Source organism: Bos javanicus, chromosome X (assembly GCF_032452875.1).
Source record: "Bos javanicus breed banteng chromosome X, ARS-OSU_banteng_1.0, whole genome shotgun sequence".
In the NCBI taxonomy this organism is placed as follows: domain Eukaryota; kingdom Metazoa; phylum Chordata; class Mammalia; order Artiodactyla; family Bovidae; genus Bos; species Bos javanicus.
The window spans coordinates 117,529,103-117,551,479 of record NC_083897.1 but is presented as its reverse complement, the minus strand read 5'-3'; positions in this window follow the sequence as shown (position 1 = coordinate 117,551,479).

Below are 22,377 nucleotides of genomic sequence, written 5' to 3'. Positions count from 1 at the left end.
GACATACAAAAATAATTATCTGAGAGCAAACTAAATATCACATCTATGTTTCTAAATGTCAGTACAAATGGCAAATAGAGGAAGAGGGAAAAAAACATTTATTTTGCTTTCAGCATAGCACTGAATGCTTTTGAATGTTTATTGTGTGTGTGTTTTGTGGGTAAAATAGCATCTTCTTAACTGAGAAAATATAAATTTGTGTTCAAATAGTGCTTTTCAAGTTGTTTTAAATTTCTTACCAAATTCTAAATAATGATTCATTTTGCCAATAATAACCTCAAGATGTGTTTAATAACTCAAGGTTTTTTTCAACCATTCAACTAGTTTGACTAAATTCAGCTTAATAGCACACATGTGGTTCCTTTTACATCAAGAAAATTACTACGTTTTCCTTTTCAAAAGGTTAAGTTTGCTGTATGACTGAAATTTTTCAAGTTTAAACTCTCTTTAATACTCTATAAGTACATCTAAAGCCTAGTTATAGAATTTGTTTCTAAAGGGAATTGTGTGATCTTAAACTATATCCATGGCTTTCAGTTCAGTACTTATAGCAATGATTCTCAAAGTGTAGTTCCTGGGCCAGAAACAATAGAATAATATGGGAACTTGTTGAAGATGTAAATTCTTGTTCTCCTCTAGGTGGTTCTCATTTCTGGCACTTTAATGTCATAAAGTAGTGATGACAGCAGTGAAGTATAACATGTGAGGCGAAGCATCTTTTTAGAGAAGAGCAATGAGTCTTATGTGATTGATTAACAACAAGCCCAAGGAGTTGAGGAATCATGTTAAGGATGATGGGCATCACTGGAAAACTATTGGATAACTGTCTTTAAGATCTCACTTAAAGGATGGAAAATCAGGACCAAGTAGGGAGGCAGTGAAAAAAGAACTAGTGAATTTGACACAAGAGTATTTATTTGGCCACAGATTGAAAAGGGAGATTGTTGTGTCACACACACACATATAGTCATATTTCTTGCAGAACAAGGAGGTCATGAGTTTGCTGGTAAACCCACCCATGGCAACTGGCTTGAGGTACTTTTTAATCTCAAAAGAGTCTCATATTCCAGAGTATTTAGTAATCCCCTGAATAATTATTTCAATTGCAAATTCCTGAGCCACTTCCTCAGAGATTGTGACTTAAAAAGTCCAAGGACCACACTTAAAAAAACTGTGCTAAAGGGATTTGGGGGCTCCAAAATCACTGCAAATCGTGACTACAGCCATGAAATGAAAAGACACTTAATCCTTGGGAGGAAAGTTATGACCAACCTAGACAGCATATTAAAAAGCAGAGACATTACTTTGCCAACAAAGGTCCATCTAGTCAAGGCTATGGTTTTTCTAGTAGTCATGTATGGATGTGAGAGTTGGACTATAAAGAAAGCTGAGCACTGAAGAATGGATGCTTTGGAATTGTGGTGTTGGAGAAGATTCTTGAGAGTCCCTTGGAGTGCAAGGAGATCCAACCAGTCCATCCTAAAGGAGATCAGTCCTGGGTATTCATTGGAAGGACTGATGCTGAAGCTGAAACTCCAATACTTTTGCCACTTGATGCAAAGAACTGACTCATTTGAAAAGACCCTGATGCTGGGAAAGATTGAAGGCATGAGGAGAAGGGGACAAGAGAGGATGAGATGGTTGGATGGCATCACCGACTCAATGGACATGAGTATGAGTAAACTCCGAGAGTTGGTGATGGACAGGGAGGCCTGGCGTGCTGCAGTCCATGGGGTCACAAAGAATAGGACACAACTGAGCAACTGAACTGAAAGTGTTTTGGGTAGACAAAGGGTTTTACTCAAATTCCCTATGGAAATCAGTATTATGCATTGTGGTAAAAAGTAACTATTCAAAATATAAATAAGAATTATAAATATTTAAATAAAAATATTCTGAAGAAAGCTTTCTATCTTAGCTCTTTATTCCATATGTGGGGAATTCCTCTTGTCACTTTCTTGTCAGTCACACTCTTGTCAGTTTCATCCACTTAATGAATGAAACGGAATCATTACCTAAGGACTTTCTATATTGTTAAGAATAATGAATAAATAGCTCTCCCTGCATCGTTTTCTAGTGTTCTGTTTTATGAAAGAACAGAAAATTCCTACCTTATGTCTACTAACTTATGTCTTTCCAGATTGATTGGTTTGATTTTTGATTGATCTAATTACATTTTCCTTATTATCACTAATGGTGATTACAAGGCCATTCTTTCCTTATTATTGATAATGATGATTACAAGGCCACTCTATTCTTATAAATTTGCTCAAGCAAGGTAGCTGAAGCTATTTCAATTATTTTCAAGCTATGAGAGTAAATCGATGGCTGAGAGATATACTGCAAATTTTAAACTATAATGACATATACTCTGTTTACAAAATGGTTTCAGTGTGTGTGACAATAACCAGTAGCCACATGTCACCCAGAGCCAAAGGGGAAATATATATGTTAAGAGGAAAAATGAAATATATGAAAGATATTTTAAAATGCATGTGATTTTTAGATTAAATTGATTATATATGAAGACATAGAAATTATAGTCATATCAAATGCAAACTTCTGAACTAAAGTAAGACATAATAACCATCTTTACATGGGAAGTTGGCAAACAGTAAATGACTTTGTTTAGTATTTTACTATCATTTAAAACTCACAAAGCTTCAGAAATACATTTATAGTAAGTGTGGTTTTAATGATATAGAATATTGGATATTTTACTCTGGTAAAGTACAGGAAACAATTTCTCTGTTGAAAATGCATGTAAGACTTGATTTATTTAAATCGTGGTGGGTTTATTTACTAAATTCAGTTGACGAAGTTCTATACTATGTATAAGGAGGCATGAAAAAATCCAGGAATCTCAGCTTATGTACCAAGACTTCATGTTCAAAATTAATACAAGTTGTCATATTGTACTTAAAATGTTCTATGATAATTAATTTTTAAAGAAAAATGGTGATCCTTTTGTTATAGTGACAAGTCACTATACTTATTTATGTTTTGAATTTGGGTTTGTTTTTTCACTGCCTTATTACAAAACACAGTATGTCATATAAAATATATATCCAAGTGCTTTGGAAAGCCTGCCAAGTGAGTTATGAGTGGGATGAGCTTAATCAGTTTATTATTTCTTAAGCTTTGTAGCTACAAGTAAAAGCAAAATGCAATTCAGTAATTGAAAATGCCACATATTGTACCCTGGAGTTTTCCATGCAGAAGGAGAAATAGAAAAATTATAGCTACTAGAATTTGGAAACTATATGTGAACAGCTTATTTTAATAAGATTCCAGTGTATGTTCCATGTAGAAATGAGAACATTAAATTTTTTTCTTGAAATAGTATATTGCCTCATATAATGCTTTTCTTTACTTTATCTTCATAGTTCTAAAACTTTAGCCTGCATCAGAATTCCCTGGAAGGCTAGAGAAACCCAATTTTCTGGGCCCCAGACCTGGAATTTCTGATTCTGTAGATCCCAGGTAGCATCTGATAATTTGCTTTTCTAACTAGTCCCCAAATGATGCTGATACTGCTGGTTCAGGGACCACACTTTGCAAATCATTGTCCTGCTGCTGCTGCTGCTAAGTTGCTTCAGTCGTGTCCAACTCTGTGCGACCCCATAGACCGCAGCTCACCAGGCTCCCCCGTCCCCGGGATTCTCCAGGCAAGAACACTGGAGTGGGTTGCCATTTCCTTCTCCAACGCATGAAAGTGAGAAGTGAAAGTGAAGTCACTCAGTCGTGTCCGACTCCTAGGGACCCCATGGACTGCAGCCTACCAGGCTCCTCCGTCCATGGGATTTTCCAGGCAAGAGTACTGGAGTGGGGTGCCATTACCATCGTCCTGCTGCTGCTGCTAAGTTGCTTCAGTCGTGTCCGACTCTGTGCGACCCCATAGATGGCAGCCCACCAGGCTCCCCCGTCCCTGGGATTCTCCAGGCAAGAATACTGGAGTGGGTTGCCATTTCCTTCTCCAACCATCATCCTAGTCTTTCACAAATAAATGTGAAACCTCGAAAAACGGCAGCTTCAAAGGGATTCCTCAACCGTTATAAATATATTTATTATGAATCATTACCTTTAATTTTTAATGGAAAATCTTGAGCTTTTATGGTAGTTACTGAAAGAACTTCTGTTACATTTGATTTTTTTTTTCCTTCTCTGGCAATTTAACTAGGTAAATGATCCATGCTTACTTAAATCTGATGATCATATCAGGGCTTGCAGAGGCGCTACAGATCTTTCTTTTCTATGTGATGAATAGGCATTAGTTTGAAAATGTGCACACTTTCTGCTGCATTGCTATTGGCCCCCTCTATCAAAGTCATCAATCTTTTGGCCAGTGTATGTCTTTAGATTTCTGTCATTGACAAGCAGAAGGAGGCTGGACAGTGATTCAAATGATGTTGAGGAAGTCCAGAAAGCATTCCATTTCAGAACTGCAGAATGAGTCACCATTTTCTTGAGTTTGGATTTAATGGTTTTGATAGTTCCTGAGTCATCAGTCTTTTCAGCATCTTTACTCTCTTTACAATTAAATTGAAGGCTGGCACTAGAGGAAGTAGGGCTCTGTCAAGGAGAATGCATCTCCACTTGCCTGAAAAGAGAGATGACTGTACAGCCAAATAAGCTGAATTCTGCTTCAGTGGAGATGAAGAAAAAGAGGAAATGCAGTTCTACCAATTGGAGAACATTCCAAGATGCCTGGCATATTGCTCTCTATCTGGCTAAGGGGGGCTTTCTCTTTTCTTTTGGAAAGAACAAAGTTGTTTTGCCTTAAATCACTTGTTTTACTGACTCATTATGACGATTTATTGAATGGTCATTTCAGTACATTCAGAATTAAAATAGATTTAATTCTTTCTTTTTTTAGATTTAATTCTTAACAAATTATTTTTCCTCGCTACAGTTACACTGTACTTTTCTCACACATTCTAGTGGTGTCTCCAGTTGAATATACCTTTTTTGTTGTTGTTGTTAACTGCAAAATTTTCACCAAATGATTATATTCTTTTACAGAGCAGAAGTGGTTAATTTTTTAATTTGAAATACATTTACTTTTCTTAAATATGGCAGTCAACTGTTCACACGTAAAAACACATTCGCACAAAGCACATCATTTAAAAGAATTGCATTGTTTAACTGAAAAAAAAAAACAAAACACCCTCTTCCTAAAAAGTCTGTTTTATATTTTTCAGTTCAGCTCATTTCAGTCACTCAGTCATGTCTGACTCTTTGCGACCCCATGAACTGCAGTGCGCCAGGCCTCCCAGTCCATCACCAACTCCCGGGGTCTACCCAAACCCATGTCCATTGAATCAATGATGCCATCCAACCACTTCATCATCTGTTGTCCCCGTCTTCTCCTGCCCTCAATTTTCCCCAGCATCAGGGTCTTTTCCAATGAGTCAGCTCTTCGCATCAGGTGGCCAAAGTACTGGAGTTTCAGCTTCAACATCAGTCCTTCCAATGAACATCCTGGACTAATTTCCTTTAGGATGGACTGGTTGGACCTCCTTGCTGTCCAAGGGACTCTCAAGAGTCTTCTCCAACACCACAGTTCAAAAGCATCAATTCTTCGGTGCTCAGCTTTCTTTATAGTCCAACTCTCACATCCATACATGATCACTGGAAAAACCATAGCCTTGACTAGATGGACCTTTATTGGCAAAATAATGTCTCTGCTTTTGAATATGCTGTCTAGGTTGGTCATACCTTTTCTTCCAAGGAGTAAGCGTCTTTTAATTTCATGGCTGCAGTCACCATCTGCAGTGATTTTGGAGCCCCCAAAAATAAAGTCTGACACTGTTTCCACTGTTTCCCCATGTATTTGCCATGAAGTGATGGGACCAGATGCCATGATCTTAGTTTTCTGAATATTGAGCTTTAAGCCAACTTTTTCACTCTCCTCTTTCACTTTCATCAAGAGGCTCTTTAGTTTATATTTTTGCATGTTCTAAAATAGTTAGTGTAGTAGTCGCAATAATCATCCCTCAGAGATGTCAAATCCCCAGCACCGGAACTGTCTTACCTTACATGACCAAAGAGAGTTTGCAGATATGGTTAAGTTAAATATTTGAGATGGAGAGGTTACCCTGGATTATCTAGGAGAGCCTAATATTATCACAAGAGTCCTTGTAAGAGGCATGCAAGAAAGTCTGACACGGAGTCAGAGAAGGAGCTCTGTGTAAGTAAGGCTTCAGTAATCATTTTTATTGTTTAATGCATGCCAAATTGGAAGAGAATATGTTGTGACTTTCCCCTTCTTTTTTAGCAACATCAAACCATGAATGCAATTCTTTTCTTCGCTTTCAGTATGGAGTCTTTATTGACTTCCCAGGTGCCTCAGCGGTAAAGAATCCACCTGCAATGCAGGGATGCAGCAGGAGCCTTGAGTTCAATCCCGGGTCGGGAAGATCCCCTGGAGAAGGACATGACAACCCACTTCAGTATTCTTGCCTGGGAAATCCCATTGACAGAGGAGCCTGGCACAGTCCATGGGGTCGCAAAAGAGTTGGACATGACTAAGCGAATAAACAACAACAGAGGGTCTTTATTAGACTGAGTAAGAGAAGAATGATGTTTTTATATCACTGCTGAGTAGAAGAGTGGTTCTCAAGTTTTATTTTGCCCCAAAATCACATGGAACACTAGCTAAAATGAAGAGTTTCTGATTCAATTAGGTCCAGGTGGGATCCAAAAATTTGCATTTCTAACACATTCTCTGGTTGAGGCTGCTAAAGATCTGGGATACTTTGACATTTTTGAGATACTTCGAGAACTAATGGACTGTGTAATCCACTCATGAGCACTAGTGGTCCAGAATAGCACTTCATCTTTGCAGGTGATGAAAAAAACATGTCTCTTTTGGGCTTTGATCAAGTGAACAACAATAAAACAATTCATATTCATTTTTGCTCACTCTCTCTTGCTCTCTTACTCTCAAAAAATGTTTCTTAAAAATCTCATTCAATAGCACATATTACAATGGTGAACTCCACATAGAACAATGATTGTCAGTGCAATCAGAACTATTGTCTTTAAGAAAGGAAATAAAGTGAGCAACAAAGGGTAATGTTTTGCATGAAGAACCTCTGAAAACCTGCAGATATATCTAAGGTTTATTTTTACATATTTTAATCCTCTTGCATCTCTTTGAGATAGGAAAGATTTAAGTATTATTTATCCTTCCTTTTCAAGAAGAAAAGATTACGTTATTTTTATTTTTTGAGGGAGCAGTGGGACCTCAATTAGGCTGTTTTCCCTTGTTTCTAAATCTTGTGCTCTTTCATCTGATCCACTTTACCTACTACAAGCCTATTTCTTTTCTTGTATTTTGCTATATTGCTTAGAATTTAAATGTTACAGTGGAGTCTTAGAATCTTGTAACTTTATATGTGCATATGTACGTGTGTGTATCAAATTGTGTGAAGCAAAATAAGGGAAGCTTAATTCATTGTGTGTGTGTGTGTGTGTGTGTGTGTGTGTGTGTGTGTCTGTGTTTTCATTTTGTTTCCTTCTTTGGACAAACGTTATTACTAAACACAAACCAGAAAACCCCAAAACCTTCCATATTGCATTTCCACTGTGCGAGCTGCTTAAATTCTGTGGAGTAGGTTAAGTGAAAGTCACTCAGATGTGTCCAACTCTTTGCAACCCTGTGGACTTATACAGTCCGTGGAATTCTCCAGGCCAGAATACTGGAGTCGGTAGCCTTTTCCTTCTCCAGGGGATCTTCCGAACCCAGGGATCGAACCCCGGTCTCCCTCATTGCAGACGAGTTCTTTACCAGCTGTGCCACAAGGGAAGCCCATGAAATAGGTTACATGGTGATTAAATACATGAGCTCTGCAAGCAGATGTGCTTTCAGAGCCTTGCTTTGTCACTTGCTAACATGTGAACTAAAGGAGGTTAATTAAGATCCTTTAGTCTCAATTTCCTCACCTGTAGTGAAAACTATACTAGTCCTATACTAGGGTTCTGATGAAGATTCAGTGAAATAAAATTAAGGCTCAGCATATTTCGTGTTTAAGAAAATTATTCATTGCTTTCTCAGCTGTTTAATACTATGTTCTCACTAGTATTTGTACAGTAGCACTGTTGTGGTTTATAGAAGCTCAAAATGCATCTTTTGACTCTGAGAATATTTTACTTTAGAATCTTGGCCAAAGATATTACATATTAGGTAATATAGCTTGGTAATACATCTAGGCAATACTGTCACTGTTGCACATAGATGTGGATGTTAAGCCCCTAACTCTTCATTTTGAAAGGTACTTTCTCTACTTGTATTTTGAACACCTTGATCATTAGGCTGAAGTTCACTGATGTGGCAAACTTTAGATAGAATTCGGTAGAATCGTTTATTGACTCAAGGAGTAATAATACAATGCCAATTTTGTACCACATATTCTTTTAGGGGTATTTAGCAATGAAACAAGCAAAGAAGAAAATTCTGCCCCTATGACACTTATATTCTAGTGGATTGACTGCTCTCAGATGTACATAAAATAAATAATTGCAATTGTATTTATTTAACTAAGTCAATTTTATCCTTTTCAGATTTTTGACAAAATGTTCCTTTTTAAATTTTCATACTGTAAAGCAGTTGCAACTGAAGAAAAATTGCATTCATTTTTTGCAATTTATCTGGACTCTTCACCATTTTTAATGTTAACTGTAAGTGATTTTTGAAAGTTAAACTCTCAAACACAGATATTGAGTTTTTAATTGATGTTATCAACATCAACCATTTTTGTCTCAGCATCCATCATCTTGCTTTAAATAGGGCTCAGATTTTCCTCCTGGAATCCACCAGGGCCTTGACTTACCTGCATCAAGTATTCCTAGATCCTTGGATTGGCCATGAACCTTCAGACTTGAACCTAAGCTGCTCAATACGGTCATTCCCCAAGCCTCATTGATTAGTTTGGAGATGAACGTATATGTGCCTTAGATTGATCAGTGAGGATTGGTGTTTACCTCCCTGATTTTGTTTGAGTGATAGGAAATCCAGCTGGATTTGAAACTGACGGGCTGTGAAACTAGAATTTCTGGTATTTATATAATGTGAGAATAAAGTCACTCAGGAAGGAAAGCAGAACTGAGCCAAGCCCAGAGACAGTGAAACTGAATCTGGCACCTTGCTTTATGCCTCTTGATTTAAACTAGACCCACCCATGGGCTTTTCCATTATGTAACATTCAGAACAGAAAATTTTGTGTTGGTTGATTTGCAGACAGGTGTATAGCACTGGTAATTCCATTCCAGAAGTGGCAGAGCTAAGGTGATTGGATTTTCTAAAATGGTGAAGAGGCCTTTGTAAAATTGCAAATGAAGCCAGCATCTTTTTTTGAATTGCACATAGTTAAAAGAAAAATCAATATATATTAAACTTTGAAAACTATTTTGCATGTTTGTATTAAATGGATTTAGGCTCTAGGTTCATGTAACTAGAAACAATTCTTTTCACTTTTGTAAGTGCCCAGAGGAGCATTCTAAAGTCATGCAAATAGTGGGACGATGCTTTGTCATTTGGGAATGGTAAAGGGAATGGCTACCCACTCAAACATTCTTGCTGGAGAATTCCATGGACAGAGGAGCCTGGCAGGCTACAGTCCATGGGATTGCAAAGCGTAGAACACGACTGAACTACTAACACTTTCACTTTCATATATTCCAAAGATGTCCATGTCCTGATGCTCAGAACCTGTGAATATATATGACAAAAGAGACCTTGCAGGCACTATTGAATTAATGATCTTATGATGGAGACGTTATCCTGGATTATCAGAGTGGGCCTGTTGCATTTACAGGGTTATCTTATATGAGGGAGGAAAAGAGGGTCAGAGTCAGAGATGTGGTGAAAGGAGAGAGATGTCAGAGTGATGCAGAACCATGAGACAAGGAATGTGGGAAACTTCTAGAAAGTGGCAAAGGCATAAAAACGGATTCTTTTCTATAGCCTCCAAAAGGAATACAGCCCTGCCTATCTGTTGAAGACTTCTGATCTCCAGAATGGTAAAATAATAAATCTGTGCTGTTTTAAGTCGCTAGGTTTATGGTTAGTTTTTACAACAGCAGTAGGAGGCTAATACATGTTTTAAATACTAAATGTCAGTATTGTCTTCCAGTCAGAGTCACAACAAAAAGAAATCAAATCTTTCTAAAATGTGTACTGTGGAAATATCTTGTTCTGGTTTCTCCCTCTTGTAAATTATCAGTTCACCCTGATCTGGGCTAATGTACACCTCTACCATTTTCCCATTCTTCACATCTCCATATTTCTGATCCAGCCTCCCAACTCTGGATTGCCAGTGTTATTTTCTTTCAAATCTACATCTCGTCTGTAAGTTGTTTGCCTGAGCATTTTCATGGCCTCCGAGATATCTGTGGAATAAAGTACAAGCAGGATAATGCCTTTAACAAAGCTCTCCACGATCTACTTCTTCATTATCTTTCCAAATATTCCCCTCATCACACTTTTATCTCTTCTCACACCCCATAGTCCAAACTGTCATCCCCAGTACATGGGAGACTGTTTTCTAGTTTCTGTCTCTTTGCTTAAGCTTTTCCCACTGTCTGATATGCCTTCCTCCCTTCTCCTTAACCCCATTCCCGTTTAAAAAAAAAAAAATCTTTTTTACCCCTCATTTCCAGACTCAAATTGTTTTCAAGATTTTCACTCAATGAAACTTTGTTATTCTTCTAGTTAGAACTGATCATGTTTTTTAGCCTCCCATTTCAGCCTGTATATACTTTTGTTATAAAATACACACCATCACCCTGGCTTGTTCGCACATCTAGTTCCCATTTCTAGACCATGAGTGCCTAAGCAGCAGCTATGGTATTTTAATAGTCTGTGTTTCAAGCAACTAATAAATTATTTCAGAGGGTAGTGCCTAATAAAGATTTGATGAATTAATTAAATTAACCAGTGTTCATCGGAGCCCATATGATGACATTTGATTGAAAGTTGATATTTAAATTATTATTAGGTTAAGGTTTGTTTTCTGCAAAGCACCACCTAACATACCCCTGTAGAATTAAATTGAGACATTTGAATTATGTGGTCTTCATAGGGACAGTGATCCTATTCTTTTCCAAGTTTTTTGATGAACACTATATGAAAATGATGGAGAAGACAATAGCACCCCACTCCAGTACTCTTGCCTGAAAAATCCCATGGATGGAAGAGCCTGGTAGGCTGCAGTCCATGGGGTCGCCAAGAGTTGGACACTACTGAGCAACTTCACTTTCACTTTCCACTTTCACGCATTGGAGAAGGAAATGGCAACCCACTCCAGTGTTCTTGCCTGGAGAATCCCAGAGACGGGGGAGCCCGGTGGGCTGCCATCTATGGGGTCGCACAGAGTCGGACACGACTGAAGTGACTTAGCAGCATATGAAAATGATGGGCTTCCCTGGTGGCTCAGAGGTTAAAGCCTCTGCCTGGAATGCAGGAGACCCGGGTTCTATCCCTGGGTTGGGAAGATCCCCTGCAGAAGGAAATGGCAACCCAGTCCAGTACTCTTGCCTGGAGAATCCCATGTAGGGAGGAGCCTGGTAGGCTACAATCCATGGGGTTGCAAAGAGTCGGACACGACTGAGCGACTTCACTTTCATATGAAAATGCAAATAAAATAATGTTCTCATGTCAAAACGATTTATACAGATCACTTTCTATTATTCCACTGAACTTAATGCAGAAGAAAATTTTGTTAGGCTATATAAGATGTATTATGGTGTTCCCAGAAGCATGATGATTTTTATTGTTCCATGAAGGTCTCAAAAAATATTCATGGAGTTAATTGTATACTGTTAGAAATCTGTCATTTTTACCACTTTTAATGATATTTTTTAAATGATCATGTGTAATTTGTGATTTAAAAAATATATTTTTAGGTGTCAAGGCAATAAGAGCTTTTTGTCAAGTGAGTCACTATGTAAACCTTTGCATTTGTCATTCATATAATTACAGACTATTTAACAGACTGGAAGTATTGCCTAGAGCTAAATAGGCATGATGGTAAATTTCTAATGTGTCTGTATTCTATTTTGCTTTCTGACAAAATCACTTAATGGCATGGACTCTTAATGTGACTTTATCCCTACCTTGCTGTATGATCTTGAGGGAAATTGCTTACCTGTGTTAGGTTTCCCTTTCTTTAACTCTAAAACTGAATAATGATATTGGTAATCTCAAAGGGTTGTTGTGAATATCAAATGAAAATTCAGGTAAAGCACTTAGCACAATGACTGACTCCAAGTAAATTCTCAATAAAGATTAGTGTAATTATCATTGTTAGCCCTGGCTCCCTATTGCTTTCTTGTTTTTAATTTAATACTCTTCACTTAAGATACATTCTATGAATAATGCTGACTCCTTACTACTGTAAGTCATAAAGCATAATTAAACTATAAACCTTCTTCTCAGGGTGATTTACAATGTAACAGAGGGAGATATTACTACGTCTATGACTGATTATAAGGAAGAATATGATTAATTGCTTGAGAAGGTAAAATGGGTGTGTAAGAAAGGAGAAACGACCTTCACCAGCTGGGCTCAGATATCAAGGTGGTGGTGGCAATGAAAGGCTCTATTTTATTTTTAAAGTATTTTTAAGTATTTTAAAATGGGTCTGATTTTGACTATGGCAATAAAGAGGTTATTCCAGGCAAGGAACAGGAAATGACTAACGAAGATGGAGAATGGGGGGACTTAAATAAAATAAATAGGTCTAGTTTTAGTCCAAATGGTCACCCTACTGTTAGTTTTAGCATTTTTGCCACCTGAGTCTCTTAAAAAAAACCTCACTGTTAATAGGCTTTTTCTTATCAGACTGCAGTAAACTCTTAAAATTTATTTTCAAGTTGCTATGTGGAAATGTTTGTTTTCATTCACAAAAATTTATGACACATACAAAATATAATGATGCTATAAAAATGAATGATTAGCATATCTGCTGTTTAAAAAACTAGGTACATGCAGCAGAGTTGAAAGACCATAACAAAAATAGTGGAATGAAATAATTATACATGTGGCCTCAAATGGCTTCTTTGCAACCAAGTTGGACAGGATGCCAGGCCAGTATGATTGGTTTTGCAGAAATGAAATATTAGGATGCCAGAAAACAGTCTGACTCCATGTGTCTAATCTTTTAGTCAAGTCTGTGACAAAGGCTAGGGACTCTACAAAGTGGCCCCTACAAAAAGGGAAAAACGGAGAGAATGTAAGGAAGAGGAGGGGGAATGACAATGATATTTGTCATCCCCTTCCCTGTTCCCATTGTTGTGGTATTATGTTACCATGGTAACCTGAAAAAGAAACTCTGTCTTCAAACTGACACATTCTAATAAGGTTTAATATTATCTTTAATATATATTTGTCTTATGACTAATAAGTATAACAATAATAATAGTTGATCAATTGATGAATATATGACAGATACTATATTAGGTATTTGGATACATGATGTACACTGCTATGTAGATTTTTTTAAAATATTCATTTCATTAGGCAAGGAATTTGTTGTTGAGACAACAAATAAATGACAGAATTTGAAGGTTATACTGGATGACAGAAAAGCATTAGCCACTATTCTACACTGTGGGGCCTAGCATGGTGCTTGGCTTATATATTGAAGAGTGAATGAATATTGTATGAAAACATTTACTGATCTTTGCAACCCTCTCCTAAGAATTGTGACAGAGTCTGAGCAGACTGAGATTTGATCCTATTTATAGGCTAACGTGATGGCTTGCCATAGCTTTATGGTTACTGGCAGAAGACGTGGAGTCAGAGACTAAGGGCCTTTTTACTCATAGCGATAGCTTTTCGCCAAACCCCAGTTCCCTCGGTGTGGCGTGATGAGGGCCCACTGACACCTGCTTGCACAGCGAGTTCCATTACAGGAGGTGAACGCTGTATTAAGAAAAAACAAATATTTTACACTGAACAGTAAGCACATGTCTGCCCATTGCTCTGAAGGGAGACACTGTTTTTATCTTTTGAGGATATTGACTATACCAATATCTTTAAAAAGATAGTCTAAAAAAAGGACCTCTGTTCACAAGCTTTACAGAAATGTGAGGAACCCATGGAGAAGGTCTCTCAACACCTTTCATTTGCATAAATGCATTCTTAGGAACATGGTCATCTACGCCCCTAATTTTCTGTCCTCATACATTTTTTTCCCTGTCTTTTTAAAATAAATATTCATTTATTTATTTGACTGTTCCAGGTCTTAGTGGCAGGATGCAGGATCTAGTTCCCTGACCAGGAATTGAACAAGAGCCTCCCTGCATTGAGAACAGAATCTTAGCCACTGGACCACCAGGGAAGTCACAGGCCTCATCCTTTTTGGCTGACATGCCAGTTTGCTTCCTTATGGGAAACTCTAGCTGCAGTACTGGCATACTGACATTGGCCAGCCTGAAACCGGGAGGAAACCCTATATTGTACCGCACACAAGGGACCATGGCCATTTCTGATGTGGTGATCTAACCTGCCCTCTAGAACCCTGCTCTCTGGTGTAGTGTTAAACCAATTAGGTAAGTTCCCATACACATTCCTGTCTTTGTACACAGGAAGTCAGTGCAAAGGAAGGGGTGGATCCTCTAGCTTGGGTGGAAACTAGAGCACTTTTTCCAGGAGCCTGCACTGCTTACTGCCTCCCGGCATGTGATTGGAATCATTCTTCTTCTATAGAATTCCCTCTATTTCTTTACAATAAACTTCCATTCCTTTAAACCATCTCTTAAAGTCTCCTCCTTTGTGACTCTGAGGAATTTGAATGGCAGGATAGTACTATATTTATCTTCCTAATTTTAAAAGCATTTAATTACTAATAATTACCGTCAATGTGTTTTTTTCCCCCCTAGTGCACATTAAAAACTTTGAATCCCATTTTCTATAATAATTTAAATCAATCTGGAGGGACAGAGAGTAGTTAATTATCTATAATTTCTCAGAATAGAAATGCTGAAATTATTGAATTGAAACAGAAATCTAGTGGAGAATAAAACTGAAAAAAAAATAGAATTGTGTGACAAAGAGGGGTATAGTAAAATTTAAATTTCCTTAAAAGTTGAAAAAGCTGTTTATTACTATAATTGAGTTTAAAAATACTCTAGTTGAATCAGTATTCCATGGCATGTTTCCTAAAGCACTGTTTTTCCACTGAAACTTAAAGAATATTGCTTGTGAAGTATTATTACTGTAATGGGTTTAATATGCAATTGTGAGCCACAAGAAGGGAACAATTGGGAAATGTGTTTTTTTTTTTTTTTTCCTTTTAGCTCCTTTCAGGACCAGTTGAGTTTAGATAGTCTGTGTATTTCACTTGTCAAACAAGTCTACCTTCTTTCTAATTTCTTTACAAAACAACTTCTTTGACATGAAGACAAAGCAAAATAGACCATGTGTATATACATTTTCCAATGAGCAATCATGTAAAGGGCATGGCTTTCTGCCTGTATGTTTGCATTTATTGAAGAGGATTAAATATATTTAGCTTCCCTGCTTATTTATATAACTAATTCTAGAGTACATTAGCTGTTAAGGTAATTATTTAATATTAGGTTGACCAAAAGTTTCATTCGAATTTTTCTGTAAAATCTTTCAACTTTTTGACCAACCCAATAGTTATAAGGATTAAATAAACAAGCACTTATACAATACAATCGTAACTCAACTTTACCTCCTACTTTTTTTTAAATTTTATTTAATTTTTAAACTTTACATAATTGTATTAGTTTTGCCAAATGTCAAAATGAATCCACCACATGTATACATGTGTTCCCCATCCTGAACCCTCCTCCCTCCTCCCTCCCCATACCATCCCTCTGGGTCGTCCCAGTGCACTAGCCCCAGGCATCCAGTATCGTGCATCGAACCTGGACTGGCATCTCGTTTCATACATGATATTTTACATGTTTCAATGCCATTCTCCTAAATCTTCCCACCCTCTCCCTCTCCTACAGAGTCCATAAGACTGTTCTATACATCACTGTCTCTTTTGCTGTCTCGTACACAGGGTTATTGTTACCATCTTTCTAAATTCCATATATATGCGTTAGTATACTGTATTGGTGTTTTTCCTTCTGGCTTACTTCACTCTGTATAATAGGCTCCAGTTTCATCCACCTCATTAGAACTGATTCAAATGTATTCTTTTTAATGGCTGAGTAATACTCCATTGTGTATATGTACCACAGCTTTCTTATCCATTCATCTGCTGATGGGCATCTAGGTTGCTTCCATGTCCTGGCTGTTATAAACAGTGCTGCGATGAACATTGGGGTACACGTGTCTCTTTCCCTTCTGGTTTCCTCAGTCCTCCATGACCCACCTCCCAGAATATTGGAAATAAAAGCAAAAATAAACAAATGGGACCTAATTAACCTTAAAAGCTTTTGCACATCAAAGGAAACTATTAGCAAGGTGAAAAGACAGCCTTCAGAATGGGAGAAAATAATAGCAAATGAAGCAACTGACAAACAACTAATCTCAAAAATATACAAGCAACTCCTACAGCTCAACTCCAGAAAAATAAATGACCCAATCAAAAAATGGGCCAAAAAACTAAATAGACATTTCTCCAAAGAAGACATACAGATGGCTAACAAACACATGAAAAGATGCTCAACATCACTCATTATCAGAGAAATGCAAATCAAAACCACTATGAGGTACCATTTCACACCAGTCAGAATGGCTGCAATCCAAAAGTCTACAAATAATAAATGTTGGAGAGGGTGTGGAGAAAAGGGAACCCTCTTACACTGTTGGTGGGAATGCAAAGTAGTACAGCCACTATGGAGAACAGTGTGGAGATTCCTTAAAAAACTGGAAATAGAACTGCCTTATGATCCAGCAATCCCACTGCTGGGCATACACACTGAGGAAATCCTACTTTTGTTTTAAGAGTATGGCGCTACTGTTCCTCAGTTTCTCCATGAAATGTAGTATACAGCTGATGACCCTTTGGATCACCTTCAGAAGGCAAAAGACCGTCCTCTAAGTAATTAATGTGTCCAATAATAATCTAAAACTCTAAAAGTATTTAAAGTACTGTCTTCCTGATTCCTGGGTTGGGAAGACCCCCTGGAGAAGGAAATAGCAACCCACTCCAGTATTCTTGCCTGGAGAATCCCATGGACAGAGGAGCCTGGCAGGCTGTAGTCCATGGGGTCACAAAGAGTCAGACACAACTGAGCAACAAACACTTTCATACTTTCCTTCTCCATAGCTCCTCCATTCCCTAGTGTGTCCCAGTTACAAGCTGGAAGGTGTGCATTGTTTTCTTATTTCTCTGCCATGCATTTAAAAAAAATTATTAGCCTATGGTTGATTTACAATGTTGTGTTAGTTTCAGGTGTACAGTAAAGTGAATCAGTCACGCACACACATAAGTTGTTGTTGTTCAGTCGCCCAGCCATGTCTGACTCTTTGCGACCCCATGAACTGCAGCACACCAGGCCTCCCTGTCCATCAGCAACTCCTGGAGTTTACTCAAACTCATGTCCATTGAGTCAGTGATGACATCCAACCATCTCATCCTCTGATGCCCTCTTCTCCTTCTGCCCTCAATCTTTCCCAGCATCAGGGACTTTTCCAATGAGTCCTCTGTTCAGATGACTAAAATACTGGAGCTTCAGCTTCAACATCAGTCCTTCCAATGAGTATTCAAGGTTGATTTCCCTTAAGATTGACTGGTTTGATCTTGTAGTCCAAGGGACCACAGTGCGAAGGCATTAATTCTTTGATGTTCTGCCTTCTTTACGGTCCAGCTCTGACAACCATGTGTGACCACTGGGAAGACCATAGGCTTGACTATATAGCCCTTTGTCAGCAGAGTAATGTCTCTGCTTTTCAACACACTGTTTAGGTTTGTCATCGCTTTCCTGCCAAGAAGCAATCATCTTCTGATTTCACGGCTGCAGTCACCATCTGCCCAAGAAGAGGAAATCTGTCACTCCTTCCACCTTTTCCCCTTCTATTTGCCATGCAGTAACAGGGCTGGATGTCATGATCTTAGTTTTTTTTTTTTTTTTTTTTTAATATTTAATTTAAGCCAGCTCTTTCACTCTCCTCCTTCACTCTCATCAAGAGTCTCTTTCTGCCATTACAGTGGTATCATCCACATATCTGAGGTTGTTGATGTTTCTCCCGCTGATCTTGATTCTAGCTTATAACTCATCCAGCCTGGTGTTTCTCATGATGTGCTCAGCGTATAGGTTAAACAAACAGAGTGACAGCAAACAGCCCTATGTAATCCTTTCTCCATCTTGAACCAATCAGTTTTTTCATACAGGGTTCTAACTGTTGCTTCTTGACCTGCATACAGGTTTCTCAGGAGACAGGTAAGATGGTCTGATATTCCCATCTCCTTAAGAGTTTTCCACAGTTATGATTCACACAAAGGCTTTTAGCACAGTTAATGAAACAGAGGTAGATTTTTTTCTGGAATCCCCTTGCTTTCTCTTTGTATGCATATATCCACTCTTTTTTTGTTTTTAGACTATTTTCCTATATCAGCCATTAGGCGGTATTGAGTAGAGTTCCCTGGGCTGTACAGTAAATTCCTTTAGTTATTGCCACGTGCTTTTATATATTTTTCAATGTCTTGCCAACTTGGTTTTGGATTCCTCACAGTTAGCATGCAGGAAAGGAAAAGAGGTGAGTGGAGCAGTAGATGTTTACTTCTTGGGCATTGTGGTGATGGTCCACAGACTCCTTCAGAGAGCACTTACCTGCCCCTTTGTGCCACCTTGCACCTGTGGCTTCTATCACTGGGCAAAGTAGCTCCCTTTTAGCTTATTCCAGTCTTCTCTCCAGCCTTATGGCATTCAGTAGGTCTCCTCAAGTCTTCTTGCTGAGGTCTGTAGCCTTCCCAGAAATTTCTCTTGTTTAAGACCTAAGATGAAACCACACCATTTCTTTATCATGCACAGCCCACCTCTTTGCCATTTATGTTCCAATAAAATTTGGAATCAGTGCAAAGTCAGCTCTCTTTAACTTGACTGTATATCGCCCTAGCTGACCAGTCTGCTCAGCTGTCAGTCAGTAATGTATTCTTTTATTGTTTTCCCCCACAAATTGTAGAGTGAAGGTTTTCTCTTGATTCAGGATAAAGATGAAAATATTTCCAGCCACTCCACAGGGGACAGGACTCCAAGGCATACAGATAGGTGATTTCTTTCTTCAACTTTTTATACCTTCACTCCCTCATATAAGTGAGTAGTTAAGAGACATAGCAGATGGAATATGTTTTGTTCTTCAACTGAAACTTAAAATTTAAATCCTATTGTATAATTCTTTAGGATTTATATATTATCTCTTAAAAGCATATACTTACTGAAACAAGGCATCTGAGTTTTATAACATGCATTTGGTGCACCAAAATTTCTTTCCAGTGAACTCATTTACTAGATGAAGTGATTTTCTAATGCATAAGCATTTACCTAAGACTTTGAATTCTTATTTACAAGTAACTAGTTGCTATCATTTCCTTTGTAATGTAGTATAAAGAACTATAAGCTAGAAAACAAAAGATTGCAGTTGATCCTTGAATGACACAAATTTGAAGTTATAATTTTTATCATAAAGAGAAATGATTAGAAAACTGTAAAGAAAGTTATCTAGACAAGATAAATAATACATTAAATACATGGAATATTAACAGCAATAACTATATAAATGTAAAATACTTAGCTTCAGAAATAGTCTTCATGCTAGTCAAAAATGATGATTATATTTGGGTGCATGGTCTATATTATATGATAGAATCTGTGAAAGGTAGCATGCTGACAAACATTTCTCCTATAAAGCACAGCTATAAGGAAATTTGAGTGCCTGAAAAATAATTTTTTCGTTTTGTTTGTTTCTAGCTCACTTTGCTATAGCGATCCTTGCTACATGAATGTCATTGATAATCAGATTTTCCATTTCAAATTTTGTATGAGTTTTTTTTTTTCCAATTGTCAACAGTGTTAATATTGACAAGTAGAAACTTAAAGGTAAATTGAACTACTAAAATGCATTAGTATTTCCTACTAATTATTTGAATTGCTAGTGATTAAACTAAGTGTTGTTTTATTTAACACAAACTCTCAGAACTCCCGCACTGCCATCTTCTAAAATAAAACTTTCTGTTCTTTAATTTATAAAGCCATTTTCCTCAATAGAAAGTGTGACAGAAAATAGAGCATTAAATAACCATTTCATTTAAGATTTTAAAAGACAGCCTTGTAGGAAAAAAAAATACAGGGAAACATACATGTATCAGAAATCTAGGAAAACTTGTTCCTTTATGGAAAGACAAGCCAATTAAACTATAGAATTCTTTTATAAAATGCAGTGTATTAAAAGATAAGCATGGGCTGGAGGTATAGGACAAGGGATTTAGTTTGATATGGTAGAATAAAACAACCCATGTCTTGATTGTGGTGTGGTTTCATGAAGCTATGCATATAATAAATTTGTATAGAATTACATACACAAACACATGCACATATGAATCAATATATGTAAAAATTTGCAAAACCTGAATAAAGTCTATAGATTATCCTAATGTCAATTTTATCGATATTATCCTAGAATTATATCAGATGTTGCTATTGAGGAAATTGGGTGAAAAGTACAACGGACCTTTCCATATTATTTTACAAGTTCTTTTGAATTTGTAATTATTTAAAAATAAAAAGTTAAAAAGAATAACCTCTTGAATGTTTTAAAGTTTCCTGCACTTAAGCAAAGTCACAGTTTATTTCCCTTAATAGATCTGAGTGAGGATTGCTAAAATTAAATAATAACCTGAGATATTAGTTACAACTAATATCTAATACAACTAATATTATATTAGTATCAAATAGACTAAAACTCATTGAAGGAGCATTTTTAAAAAAATCACTGAACCTGAATATTATGAATCAACTATGAAAGAGAAATACTACCATACACAAATAGGAAAAAGTTTATGATTATTTAAAAAATAAGTGCTTCATTTCTTCATGAACAATTTCATTTATATTTGTGTCATTGTTAGGAAAAATCTTTCTGTTTACAGACTCCAATTTAAAAAAAAGTCTTTAGCACAAAAGAATTTCTACAACTAATTAAAAGATCATCTTTATGTTTATGGGCTATCTAAAGCAAATAAGATCTTGAGATTCAAATTTATACATTTACAAATATCTAATATGTACCTGACATGTGCCAGTCACTATTATAGATGTTGGTGGTTTAGCATTTGGGGGGGGGGAATCATGTTCTTAGGAGTTTTCTTTCAATTCTGGGGAGATGGGAATATAAATATATATATTTCAAACAAAATATTTAAAATAAAGATATTTGATCTGTAAAATTTTCTTTAAAGGCATTACTATTTAATAAATATTGGTGAAGTGAAGTGAAGTGAAAGTCACTCAGTCATGTCTGACTCTTTGCAACCCCATGGACTTATACAGTCCATGGAATTCTCCAGGCCAGAAAACTGGAGTGGGTAGCCTTTCCCTTCTCCAGGGGATCTTCCCAACCCAGGGATCAAACCCAGGTCTCCTGCATTGCAGGTGGATTCTTTACCAGCTGAGCCACAAGGGAAGCCCAAATATGGGTGAGGAATTACTTAATTATGAAATTATAGTAATAACACTTAATATTACTTCTGCAGGGACTTTCCAGTTGGTCCAGTGCTAAAGAATCTGCCTTCCAACGCAGGGAATTCTGGTTCAATCCCTGGTCGGGGAGCTAAGATCCAACATACTATGGGAAACTAAGCCTGCGTGCCATAATTAAGGCCTTATGCCACCAAAAAAAAAAAAATAAATAAATAATAACAAAATAGTAGTTCTTCAAAGTGAGTTTTACTTAATTGAGTTATTTAATTTACTTTCATTTTGTTAAATAAAATTGAAGAAAAAACTCATATTAGGTCAAGTCTGAAGGTTGCCTGAAAGTTCTTGATTTCTACTTAGAAATGTAGACATCGTCTTCAAGGCAAGTGTCTTATTGTAACCAAGGCTTGGTTTAGAAAAAAAATGACCTAGAATTTTTTTCCAGTTTTTTTATGTGTCTGTTTCTCTTTGGGGACCTATCTAAGGTTTTCTAGGGGGGGAAAAAAAGAATTAGTATGTGTGACTTCATGCTGCTGCTGCTGCTAAGTCACTTCAGTCGTGTCTGACTCTGTGTGACCCCATAGACGGCAGCCCACCAGGCTCCCCCGTCCCTGGGATTCTCCAGGCAAGAACACTGGAATGGGTTGCCATTTCCTTCTCCAATGCAGGAAAGTGAAAAGTGAAAGTGAAGTCGCTCAGTCGTGTCCAACTCTTTGAGACCCCATGGACGGCAGCCTACCAGGCTCCTCTGCCCAT